The sequence below is a fragment of the Macrobrachium rosenbergii genome, chromosome 54, assembly GCF_040412425.1.
Source record: "Macrobrachium rosenbergii isolate ZJJX-2024 chromosome 54, ASM4041242v1, whole genome shotgun sequence".
In the NCBI taxonomy this organism is placed as follows: domain Eukaryota; kingdom Metazoa; phylum Arthropoda; class Malacostraca; order Decapoda; family Palaemonidae; genus Macrobrachium; species Macrobrachium rosenbergii.
In genome coordinates, this window is record NC_089794.1 from 57037844 (window position 1) to 57050334 (window position 12491).

At 33.0% G+C, this 12491-nt stretch overlaps 1 pseudogene; it reads left to right on the forward strand.

The window, feature by feature from the left end:
* The first annotated feature begins 1420 nt into the window (after nt 1-1420).
* On the forward strand, nt 1421-6980 carry LOC136834694 (uncharacterized; annotated as a pseudogene).
* The last annotated feature ends 5511 nt before the right edge of the window (nt 6981-12491 follow it).

Consider the following 12491-nt stretch of genomic DNA (forward strand, 5'->3'; position numbering starts at 1 on the left):
TGAGCACTTTAAGGAATGAAGAAATTAGCGATGCCCACTAATGCAATTGTATACCTTTAAAGATTTGGTGACTTCCTTTTTAAACCTTATTTAACTGTAAAGCTGCATTCTTTTCCCTTCCATTATTGAAAGTTTTGAAGTGCTTCTGAAATTTAATCTAATTTTTTTACGTTAAACAAACATTTCTATAATTGTATAATCAACCTTTTTTATTATATTTTACAATGGTTCACATTTAACTAATGAATAAAATGGGGCATAAGTCAATTTGGATGCTTCTAATGAGCACCGTTGAATGCCAGAATGACATTTGGGTGAAATTTGTGCTTGATTATAAATCTTAGTGGAAAGACAAATAGCTGTTTTTGCTATATGAAAAATTCTTTGAAATCCTTTTAAAAGTGTATTTTCACTGGAAAGTTTTAGAATAACGAGAATGTATTCACTGTGTATTTAGTTATCATTAGGTAAAAAATTATCGACTTTTTTTTCAAGTATTAATCAACTGCCGAAAAAACTAACTAATTTTCCTAATGACTGCGTTCTTTTAATGGAAACTACTAAAACCCGTTGAAAAAGACATATCTTCCATATTATTAATTCAGGAACGAAAATCATCTTTGGACTTCAAAAGGCAGGGAATAAGTATCCCCTGTGAAAGAGCTAATGTGATTCAATTTCTTACAACATATATTCTGCTTCATTTCCCCTTTTACCTTAATTATTGATGAAATATTAAGACCCCTTCTACGTCCCCTCGCTTCAGTTCATTCAGCTATAATTCATTGGATGACAATACCATATTTATCGAAAAAGTGGCTTGCTTAGTGAAGCACAGAACAATGAGACATGCATACAAAAGATGTATGTACCTGCTCAATAACCCCAACCAAATATTTGATTAACCTAGACCAATAAAGACGAGAATCCACATGGTTGTGCTTCCCCTATCAGTAATAGTATGGCTGCGACAGAATCATAAAAGTATATATTCTAAAAATGTTAGTTTTTGTTCTCAGGCTCTAAATATTTGATGGTAAAGCGTAAACCTTGTTTTTATTACTCAGTGTAGAACATTAATGACTGTTAGAAAGGTAGGTTTTGTATTTAAATTAAAGCAGTAGATATTGCTTTCTAGTATTGCCACGCTGATGATATAAAGTGGGTGATGCCGGAGAGAGAGATACAAAATTTAAGGCTTTATCAAAATTGTTTTATGGCATGGATTTAAAAGCCTGTAAGAAAAACTATCAGAATTTCATAAAGACGCAGATGAAAGCAAAATTTAGCAGAACAGTCGTATTTGTCCTTCTCATTTTTATCCGCCGTTTTATAATCGTTGCTAAAAATTAGGATATTCATAAATTCAATATCAAAATGGCATCCTTGGCCCAACAAGTCAGGGTCGCATATTCCCGAAATGTATACTGGTAGTGCACCAGCAAATTTCCAGCCAATCACAGCGCTCGCACTTGCAGTGATGTCATCACTGTGGGTGGAGCTAGTAGCCAGCGTTCCCACGCCACTCTGCTCTCTTTCCATACCATCACCCATATTTGAAAGGTGAATAATAAAAATAAATCCTTTAGTAGAACTTCAAAATTTGCTACTACAACCTATCTTTGGTTTGCAAATTGTATGATCGCAAGAGTCTTAACTTGAGAGCATTACGATGATCTTTCAAAAACGTATGATACCTTCAGATGATATCATACATTGTATCAGGCCTTATTTATCGTACGTGCGGCATTTATCAAATGAATAGCTGAGTTTGGGCAGACTGTTTCATCACTCATACATGCTTGTTGGTCACGAGTACAATGGCCGTTAATAGCGAAGCCTTGAATTTTGAAAGCGATGGATTCAATAACATTGTAATTACAGAAACAAGAGATTATTTATGTCTGAGAACGAATGTCCATTCTCAAGAGGATTTAGAAGCATGGAAGCAAATCTACTTCCGAAGAACAAACACCTGCTTCAATGTCAAGAGGTTGTATGATGGAGAGAGGAAAGCCTTTCACCAGAAATTAATGTGCATTCACGGCGATAAACGACAGAAAGGAATCAGGAAAACCTTTACTGGGTAAGTATTGACGTGGTCTAGTTATGCTTATTAATGAAATTATGATAATGATGGTTATGGATATCGATCATGCGGTGCAGTTTTGGTTATACTAAAGGATGGATATGGATTATTTGGAGATAATATGGAGAAAAATTATTCTTGTTAATATCAGACCTCACATATGATGACCGATTACGGAGGCCTAACTTACTTTCACTGGAAAGATGTCTAGTCCGAGGTGATATGACTGAGTTATCCAAATGTTTCCATAGTATTAATATGGGTTATGAAAATTAGCAGTCAACTTAGAGCTACAAGCAACGGTTTCAAATTGGATAAATTTCGATTAAGAAATTATATAGGTAAAAATTGGAAGTAGAGATCTGGAATAGGCTTCCAAATAGTGTAGTCATTTATTTCATAATGTTACGAACATGCTGAATCAATATGAATGATAAAATCTGAGAATATATGCGAAACTAGTTACGAAATGTGAAAACCTTAAAAAAATATTGCAGAAATCAAATAAATCTTTTCATTCAATACATTAAACAAGACATACACAACACGATACATGGCGTGATGGTTAAAAAAACTGTCCTCAATAACATGTGCGCATAATATGAAATTTGTACCTCTTTTGAAGTGGCAGATATCCATCATTTTTTTGGGTCTCTCAATTCCGCACATGGCGTTCCGAGTTACCTGATCCAACCTGGATTTCGATGAAGCATAATTATAGTAACACGAGTTTATGCAAATATTCAGGGGAATGAAAGAAAAAGTAATTTTGAGCAGAAAATGTTCTATAAACATATGCATTTTAAGGCGACGAAGTGAATAAGGCAAGTGGATTGATAGTCTTTTAAATATGATTCTTTTCTTGCAAGTGGTCTAACTTAAACAATTAGCAAAAAACGGTAATGTCTGTCTGGCTTTACGTATCAAGTAAGTAGTGTAAATGTTGCTGATAACATTCATTTGTGAATGCTTGGTCCTGCAGCCTCGTCACAGAATTGTTGAACCAGCACTCATGACTGGTTCTGATGAATTATTTAGATGGAGAAGAAGAGATTTTTAAGAATTCACTTTACATATTTCATAGGTGTCCAATATTCGAATAAGCAAACCTACCTTTGACATAGGAGATTCAGTTAGGCTTACTTTTTTTTTTTTTTATCGGTGTCCAATGAATACTACTGATAGGGAGGGAAACGGATTCAATGATGTATGCATTTTTTTTTCTTCAAAACCTAAATAATACATTTTATTCCGAGGTAGCCTACTTTATTCACATCGGCCTATCACTCCATGCTCCTTCTATAGGGCACCACCGCTCCTCCCACAGGCGACTCCGACCTCTCGCTACCAACTAGCAGCACTAATGATAACAGTTATTTTAAAAGTCCCCTCATCGAAAACTAAGCCTTAAAATGCATATGTCTATAGAACATTTTCTGCTCAAAATTGCTGTTTGTTTCATTCCCCAGAATATTTGCATAAACTCGTGTTACACCCTGTACAGTATATACCGTGGAGATGTAGTCTACCACTTTAGTGTCATGTAATGTTTCAGCAGGTGTCAGGTATTAATGGACGTCAGCTTTCGTATAATAAGCAAAAGTTGCATGAAGAGGGACAAATTGGTCAGCAGTCATCCCTGTTTCATTAAGATACAAGGAGAGCACAATCACTCCACAGAGTCTGCTGAGGCCTTGAGGCAATTGTGAGTGGACCCAATAACCAGAGATGCGTTTTTAAAATATTTCGAACAAGGTATTTTCCATGTTTTTACAAGTTTCATGATTTTTTTGCATTTTAAGTCACTATCATTCTAAGTCATTACACATGACAAGCTAGTTTTGGATATTGCATAAGGCTATTTTTTTACATTATATGCTTATATTAGCAAACATCTTTCCTCAATGAAAGTAATTTATCCAAATTTCAAAGGAAACTAAGCTGTACTACACTACAAAATGCACTACTGCTCATATCATCCTAAATAGTAGTGTCGAATATTATATAATTTTTTAAAGGTTTCTACCTAGTATCTGTAAAGTTGATGCAGGAGTGGTGATCTGACTTTATCACCGGTTTTAGGCATGACAACCGCACAGGCCACAAGGTTTCATTTGCTGAAAATGGGTTTGTGTGAAGATTTATGTGGACAGGCTAACCATTCTATAAACCCATCTCCTAAATCCACTGACTACATGCGGCAAGACTGGCTGCGGAATGAACATGGTGGCTTAAATGACCTATCAATGATGAACTCGATCAAAAAGTATGCCAAAGATAACCCTGAATTAACAATAGAAACAGAGACATACGGGGGCTCTTTTTCAGTAGTATTGGTGACACCATTTAAGAAACGAATCCACAGGGAATTAAGGGAAGCTTCTGAAGTTGTTTTCGTTGATGCTACTGGATGCGTCGACAAGCTGAACGAACACAGCAATAGTACTCCTTCTTTGTGGTGGGGGGCCAGCTGGCGCAGCACCTCTGGCAGTGTTATTTACATCATCGCAAGATGAAGCTAGTCTTACGAGAGGTGAGTTTAGTTTATATTGTATTTTGAATTACTAGTATTTAAGACATATCCATGTGCATAAACTGGAATTAAACTCGAAAAAGGAAATATCATCAGAAGTAGGCAGTTCTATATGCGCAGAAACAAACTAAATGAGGCAAGAATGTTATTATCTGTTATTAGTTAATGGGGCAGGGGACAGGGGGTAAGGTTGAAAAAATAATTCCTATTTCTAATGTGTGTGTTTCACAGGTTTCAAGACAGGTCAAAAGTGCAGTTGGTGAAGGTGCTTTCTGTGGAAAAGGAACACCACAGGCTTTCACGACAGACAATTGTGATTCCGAAAGAAAGGAGCTAGCAGCAGCTACCTGGCCAATGGCTCAGTTGTTTCTTTGTATCTTTCATTTGCTGCAGCAGGTGTGGCCACTGGTGGCTTCTGGATTGTAAACATGGCATCAAGAAGGAAAATGGCCAAGAGCTCATGGCTGTGGCCAAGAAGCTCGTGTATGCTGAATCTTAAACAGAGTTTGCGCGAATTTGGAATGAATTCCAAGCAAGCCCTCTTGCAGAGACACATCCCAACTTTTACAAGGTATTATCATTAATCAGCACCGTATATTGTTAGAATACTGTAATATAACGAGTTTTCTTATCTTAGTATTCGGACACAGTTTTTCAGTGAATTATGGCAAAGTTCTTCAACAAATTACCAGTATTTATAACTACTTCCTCAATTTAGTCTTTTTCTTACACGCATCTTTTTTTTATGTTCCATCCTTTCTTGTCTGTCAGTCAATTTAGTGGTTTGTATTTCTTTCAGGTATCTCCATTTGTTAGTAGACAGGAAAGAGGAATGGGGACTAACCTTCCGAGGTGGTGCATTGTTGAGGGGGCATCACACCAATAATTTCTGTGAATCTACAATGTGTATAATCAAGGATATTGTCCTCAACAGGTAAATGTTATGTAACTAACTCAAATGCTTTATACTGCGCTTCAAATTTCCATATTGTGCTGTAACATAAACAGTACTTTGGCTTGTAAGACGGTTGTGACACCATGAATTTAGATAATGGTGTACAGTATATAAATTTGACTGTTTTAATTAGTTTTTTTATATAAATATGATGAAATTAAACCAGCTGTACTGTAAATATTTGTAACAGGAGAAAATTTTGTATTATGCTTCTAATGTCACACTTGTATAAGTGACTTCAGGATTATCCTTTACTTCTTTTACCTACCCTTCTAGTGTGTGGTCAGGTCATATTTGTATATGTAAGGTCATGATTATCGTTTCTTTTCCACTCCATTCCTGTCAGAATAATTTACCTGAAATTATTTTCCCCCCTGGCTAGGAGAAATAGTAAATAATATTGAGGCATTGCCATTTCCTTAAATTCCCGACTGATTCTTTTTTTCTATGCTATTTTTCAGGTGGAAAGCTTACAACACTTCACAGTTAGTTGCCTTTAAGGCAGAAATTTTTGATGCTTATATGAAGCAGAGGCTGGTGGAAGTGGCACTTGGCAGACGGCGTGTCAAAAACCTAGGCACATTCAGCAAGACACCTGCCGAAAAGGTGATGCACCTAGGAGGCGCGAAATACCAAGTGGAAAGTCAGACAGAGGCAGAGAAGCATTAGCCTTTTCTGTGGATCTGAATGTTGGCATGTGCACGTGCATTGCTGGGGAGACTGGAACTACTTGCAAACACCAAGTTGCAGCTGCAGAAAAAAATTTGTCAATGGTTCCTCAAATGTTCCCATTGACAACACCCAATAAAAGATGGTTAGTAGGAGTAGCTCTCGGCCCAGAAAAAGTTCTTGGCGAAAATTTCTTTGAAAGTTTGCTGGAGACTGAAATAATTAGTTCACCAGTGAATATAATTAATGAGTGTAAAGACAGTAATGACAGAGACATAAGAACAGAATTAAGCAGCACGTCAGCAAAAACCAGCAACGGAAGTTTAGATACTGAGGACGGACATGCATGCAATATTGAGGATCCGCAGTGGTTTCTATATACTGAAACTCCGTTGAGGACTCCTCCACTATTGGATACGAGTCCTGTTGCAAAAACTTTAGCGCAAGTCGTCGAGCATTTTGGTAATCATGACACTGCACAGGCTTTAAGAAAAGTACAACAGAGGCTAGCATCAGTCAAAACCACCAATGAACTAAATAGCTTGCTCCATAGCATCGGTTCGGAGCTGAAAAAAGGTACAGGCCGTGGAAAAATACCTTGTCAGCCCACCTCCATTTCTAAAAGAGGACCTGACAGACCAAGAGGTGTAGCTCCCATTGGTAAAGGACGACGGCCAAGTGGTGTCAAGGGGAAGACCAAACGCCGAAGTAGCATGGATCAAACCATTAAATAAAAATATAGGGAACTTTGTTTATATTCCTTTCCTTCTGTGCAGTACTACTTTTGTTGGGTTAAATTAGATTTTTCCGTGCTTAGGAATGTACGTACATAGCTGTATTCGAGAATGCTGAACCAAATATATATATATATATATATATATATATATATATATATATATATATATATATATATATATATATATATATATATATATATACATATACATATATATATATATATATATATATATATATATATATATATATACATATACATATATATATACATATACATATATATATATATATATATATATATATATATATATATATATATATATATATATATATATATATATATATATATATATATATATATATATATATATATATATATATATATATATATATATATATATATATATATATATATATATATATATATATATATATATATATATATATATATATATATATATATATATATATATATATATATATATATATATATATATATATATATATATATATATATATATATATATATATATATATATATATATATATATATGTATATACATATATATATATATATATATATATATATATATATATATATATATATATATATATATATATATATATATATATATATATATATATATATATATATATATATATATATATATATATATATATATATATATATATATATATATATATATACATACATACATACATACAACTGACGAATTCCGCGGAAAGTGGGGTCGAATAAGGAACAGGTAAACCAGTACTTGGGTAAACATAATTCATTGTAACTATTTTCTTGGTCTTACATACCCCATCATCAGGCATCTAAGATATATAATAAATAAACATAATAAAAAAAAGCACTCAGTAAAATAAAATTAAACACACCAGAACTAATTACCAATAATTAAAATTGGACAGTACCGTTAACTTATAAAATCAAGAGCCAAGAGAAGAATAAAAGGCAAATACAAAGATAGTTATAAAAGATAGACACAGAATTAAAAAACAAAGTAACTCAACTGACCGTTCATTATTACAGAGTGATGGTTTTTCTCTGATTGTATACAAAGTTTCTATTGTGGTTAGCTCCACATCACTAGACCTCCTACTGGCTAATATAGAAAAAGAATCCATACTCAGAGGATGGTCATGCTCATGGGAATGGTCACGAATGGCACTAAATGCTTGTTGTTAAGCGGCCTGTTTGTTCGAATTTTTTTTTTATTTTGTTTATTTATTATATATTTTAGATGCCTGATGATGGGGCATGTAAGAGCCCGAAACTATTTGCAATAAATAATGTTTACCCAAGTACTTGTCTACATGTTCCTTATATATATATATATATATATATATATATATATATATATATATATATATATATATATATATATATATATATATATATATATATATATATATATATATATATATATATATATATATATATATATATATGTATATATATATATATATATATATATATATATATATATATATATATATATATATATATATATATATATATATATATATATATATATATATATATATAGTGCTTTCTCTCGGTTAATAAACCATGAAAAGAATGGTGCAATATGCCTTCGTTAGAAAAAAATATGAATGTTGGATATTATTTCCTTAGAGATGGACTATACTTTGATGTAAAATGGAAGAGTATGATAGCATTTTTCTCATAGTATTTCTCATAAGAAGTGCTTAAGAAATCCACGCTGAAACCTAAAAAGGTGAGCTCTCTAGATGTAGATATATCTATTTCTGGGTTTTTCTCTACAATAAATCAAGAAAAGGTAAGCTGCTTGACGCTTTCCATTGCAAATTCAGTTTTTACATGTTGAGCATTAAGGTAAATATCATATACGTAATGCTTTTAAAGGGTGAAATACCTTATGCCTGCTCGACAACCTTTTGTGTTTGTAAAATCTCATAGGCATCGTAGCAGGTAACAGGATTTCCCACAGGCAATCCCTCAATTTCTTTTAAGTACATATGATTAAAGATGAAATAGGTGTCTTGTGTTACCAAGCTTGCACAAATGTGCAAATTCATATTTCAGTAGAATTGTAAACGCATTCCCATTATTTTCACGGTTTCCTTCATCAAGATATTAGTATAGAGAGGATAAGCTGACCGCTAACTCCACCTACCGTAGGTGACGTCACTACGAGGGCGAGCTCTGAGACTGGCTGGAAATTTTCGGGTGCAATACCTGTACACATTTCGGGAATATGCGTCAGGGTCGAGTCCTGGTCATTGTAAGAGGATATAATAAATTGATTTCTCTTTGGGTGTAAGTCATTCAGAATGTGAAATGGACTGGAGAATCGTTTTCTTATAAATATTTGAAAGCGTAAAATAACAAGAGTAAAACTGAGAAACGATCACACATACAATGGAGAGGGTTGGAAACCTTTCACTCAGTTATCATGGAAGGGAGAGGCTATTTTTCGATTATTATAAGTATATAGCACCTAAACACAAGAGGAATACGCACAATAGAAGTCAAATCAAATCATAACTTTCTTGAGTGTTTAGTGGATACGTACACTGTCGCCCTAATATCCATTAAAAAGGAAGATTAGTAAAATAATATTGATGGATTTTTTTCTGTACAAAGATCTAAAATTCAGTATTCTTTCCATGTACAGTATATGGCAATTCAAAAGGCATCAGATCATGTGATCTACCAAGGAATTTCTGGAGCCTAAGAAAATACATTAAGTTAATATGCTGACATTTGGGATATGTTACCCAATAAAATAATATTTAAACACGGGATTCAAATTATGAATACGCTTATTTACAAAACAGTGTTTGTCGTGATGGAAAGTTATATCATTCGCATAAACTCTGTTTTATTCTAAGGGAGGCTATACGTGTATATATGCACACACGTACATGCATACATACAACATAATTTTTATTTATCCGAAACTATATATGAAATACGAAAGATGAAACAACGGGCTATTTCTTCCTCCTCCGTTGCTTTTCACATTTAGTCCCAAACTGCCTATGCAAGGTCATACTATCCCAATAACCTTCCTCAAGATTTTTCGCCTCTTTTCCGCAATAATTGTCTAGTTCTGTCTCCCTTCCCCTCGTTCCAGTCAGCATCAAAATTCTATGAATTCCAAAAATTCCATTCCTTATGTCCAACCCCAATGCTCTCCCCCATAAGCTTTTCCCCTCAACTCATTTGCCATTAACGAAAGAGAAGTGGTTCCCAAAATGGTCGTGACATTTTCTTCTAATTAAAGACTTTCTAGACTGATTTATTTTTTTGGGATTTCCCACGCACCTAACTCAAATCTTATGAAACTATGTGAAGTTTATCCAGATTCTGTAAAAGTTAAAGCTCTCTCTCTCTCTCTCTCTCTCTCTCTCTCTCTCTCTCTCTCTCTCTCTCTCTCTCTCTCTCTCTCTTTTACACATACATACACACACATGTGAGTGTGTGTGTGCGCGAGCGCATGTGTGTATGTATATGGAATATTGTTGCTACTTTGTATGCATGATGAACCCACAGGAACATATGATGCTTGCATGCAAAGTTTCCGAAGAAAGCAAAAAAAGGAAAAAAAAAAATGGCGTATGCCCTGACCTGTTTCATCAATTTTTACATCCTCAAGAGTAATTGACACAAGCTACGATGAAATGTTTTATTATTTTATTTGGCAATCTGCATTTTTCAATGTCTGCCAATAACTTTAAGGAAAAATGACTAATAGCTGCATAAGCATAAAAATTATTTATAATAGCACCGTCTACAAGAATGAATTTCTCATATGAATACACTGGAGGGAATAATGAAATTACGAATTCTATCCTATAAATGATCAACGAAGATTCTCCTCCTGTGGGAACACCATGGGCATATTGTTTGATTGCAATAGTTCCCATTTGGATAGATATAACTTCCATGACTTTCCTCCATGAATAAAAAAAAAAACACCTTAACTCTGTTGTATATGGTACAGTGACCACCAATTGAGTAGCTCTACCAGGTCATACGTAGGGAGAGAAACCTCTGGACTCCAACATGACCTAGAACATTATTTTTTCCTTTATTTGTTCTAGAAAAACAATATCCTTTTATAATTGTTTTACTAAAAGCAATTAAAACTTATACGTCACAAGAATAACTCTCCTTTCTTTCTTCTAGAACTTTTCTATATTGTGGACTCAATTTCATTTTTCATGATCAGTCTTGGCAAAAATATATCTAATTTTTACACGGACTGGAAGGCTTTTAATTGTTTGTTTTATGTAGTAGTCCTCCGTTTTAGATGTTTACCATTATTTGTTTTCAAAAGTAAGAATTATTTAATTAAGTTTATTTTACAGTATAAGAAATCTGATGGGTTTCTTTTGATTTTAACTCACAGTATATTTAGTATTTCAACGATTATGTAAACAATGCTATTTTCTAAAATTTCTCTCATCTCCAGTTTTAGGGGAAAATTAGGTTTAGAGCAATGCTGAAAAAATGCATAGTTGTTACTTAATAAGGGAATGCATGAAATCATAATTCAGTTTCACACAAATGTTTAATTATTAAATTATCTGCGAGGGAAATTTAAAATGTAAACAATGATAGTGCAGTTCTTGAAAACGGCTGGTGGATGCCGACACTATATAGCCCCTCTATCATTATTTAAAATGTAGCCTTTCCCTAAATAAGAAAGAATATACGGAGAGACGAATAAAATTATAAGAAGGTGACATAAGGTTTATTAAGGAAATAAATATTTATTCAAATAAATGAAGAGACCTATGAAAGCAGATGCATTTACTCTGCTATTAATACCCCTAAAAAGCACTTTGCAAGATTTAAGGAAATAGCATGAAAGGAAATAAGTGCACGTTATGAAAAATCGCTGTATAAGAAAGCTCTGTTAATCTGTGCATGATGTTAACGGAATTCAATTTTAGAAACAGTTATTTTGTTACTATAACTTCTTTTTGCATAAACTTATATGTTGTTTGTACGCATATGATATGATATGTCTAATAGCATGTGTTCTTGAGCAAATGCGTTATCTTGAGACATACCCGAAGAATTTCTTATTCAGAGCCACCTAAACATCTTTGAATAAAATATATATTTTTGACACATTGTACCTACGAGCAATGCAGTGGGGCGCCAGTTACATCCAAATATCCAATTACGTTGTAGCATTCGTATAAATATTGTTGATTTATTTACATATTTATTTATGTATTTACCATTTTTTTATTATCTATTTCTTATTCACTTACCTTTCTGATTTATGCATTTACCTATCTATCTGTCTATCTATCTATATATATATATATATATATATATATATATATATATATATATATATATATATATATATATATATATATATATATATATATATATATATATATATATATATGTGTGTATATATATATATATGCATATATATATATATATATATATATATATATATATATATATA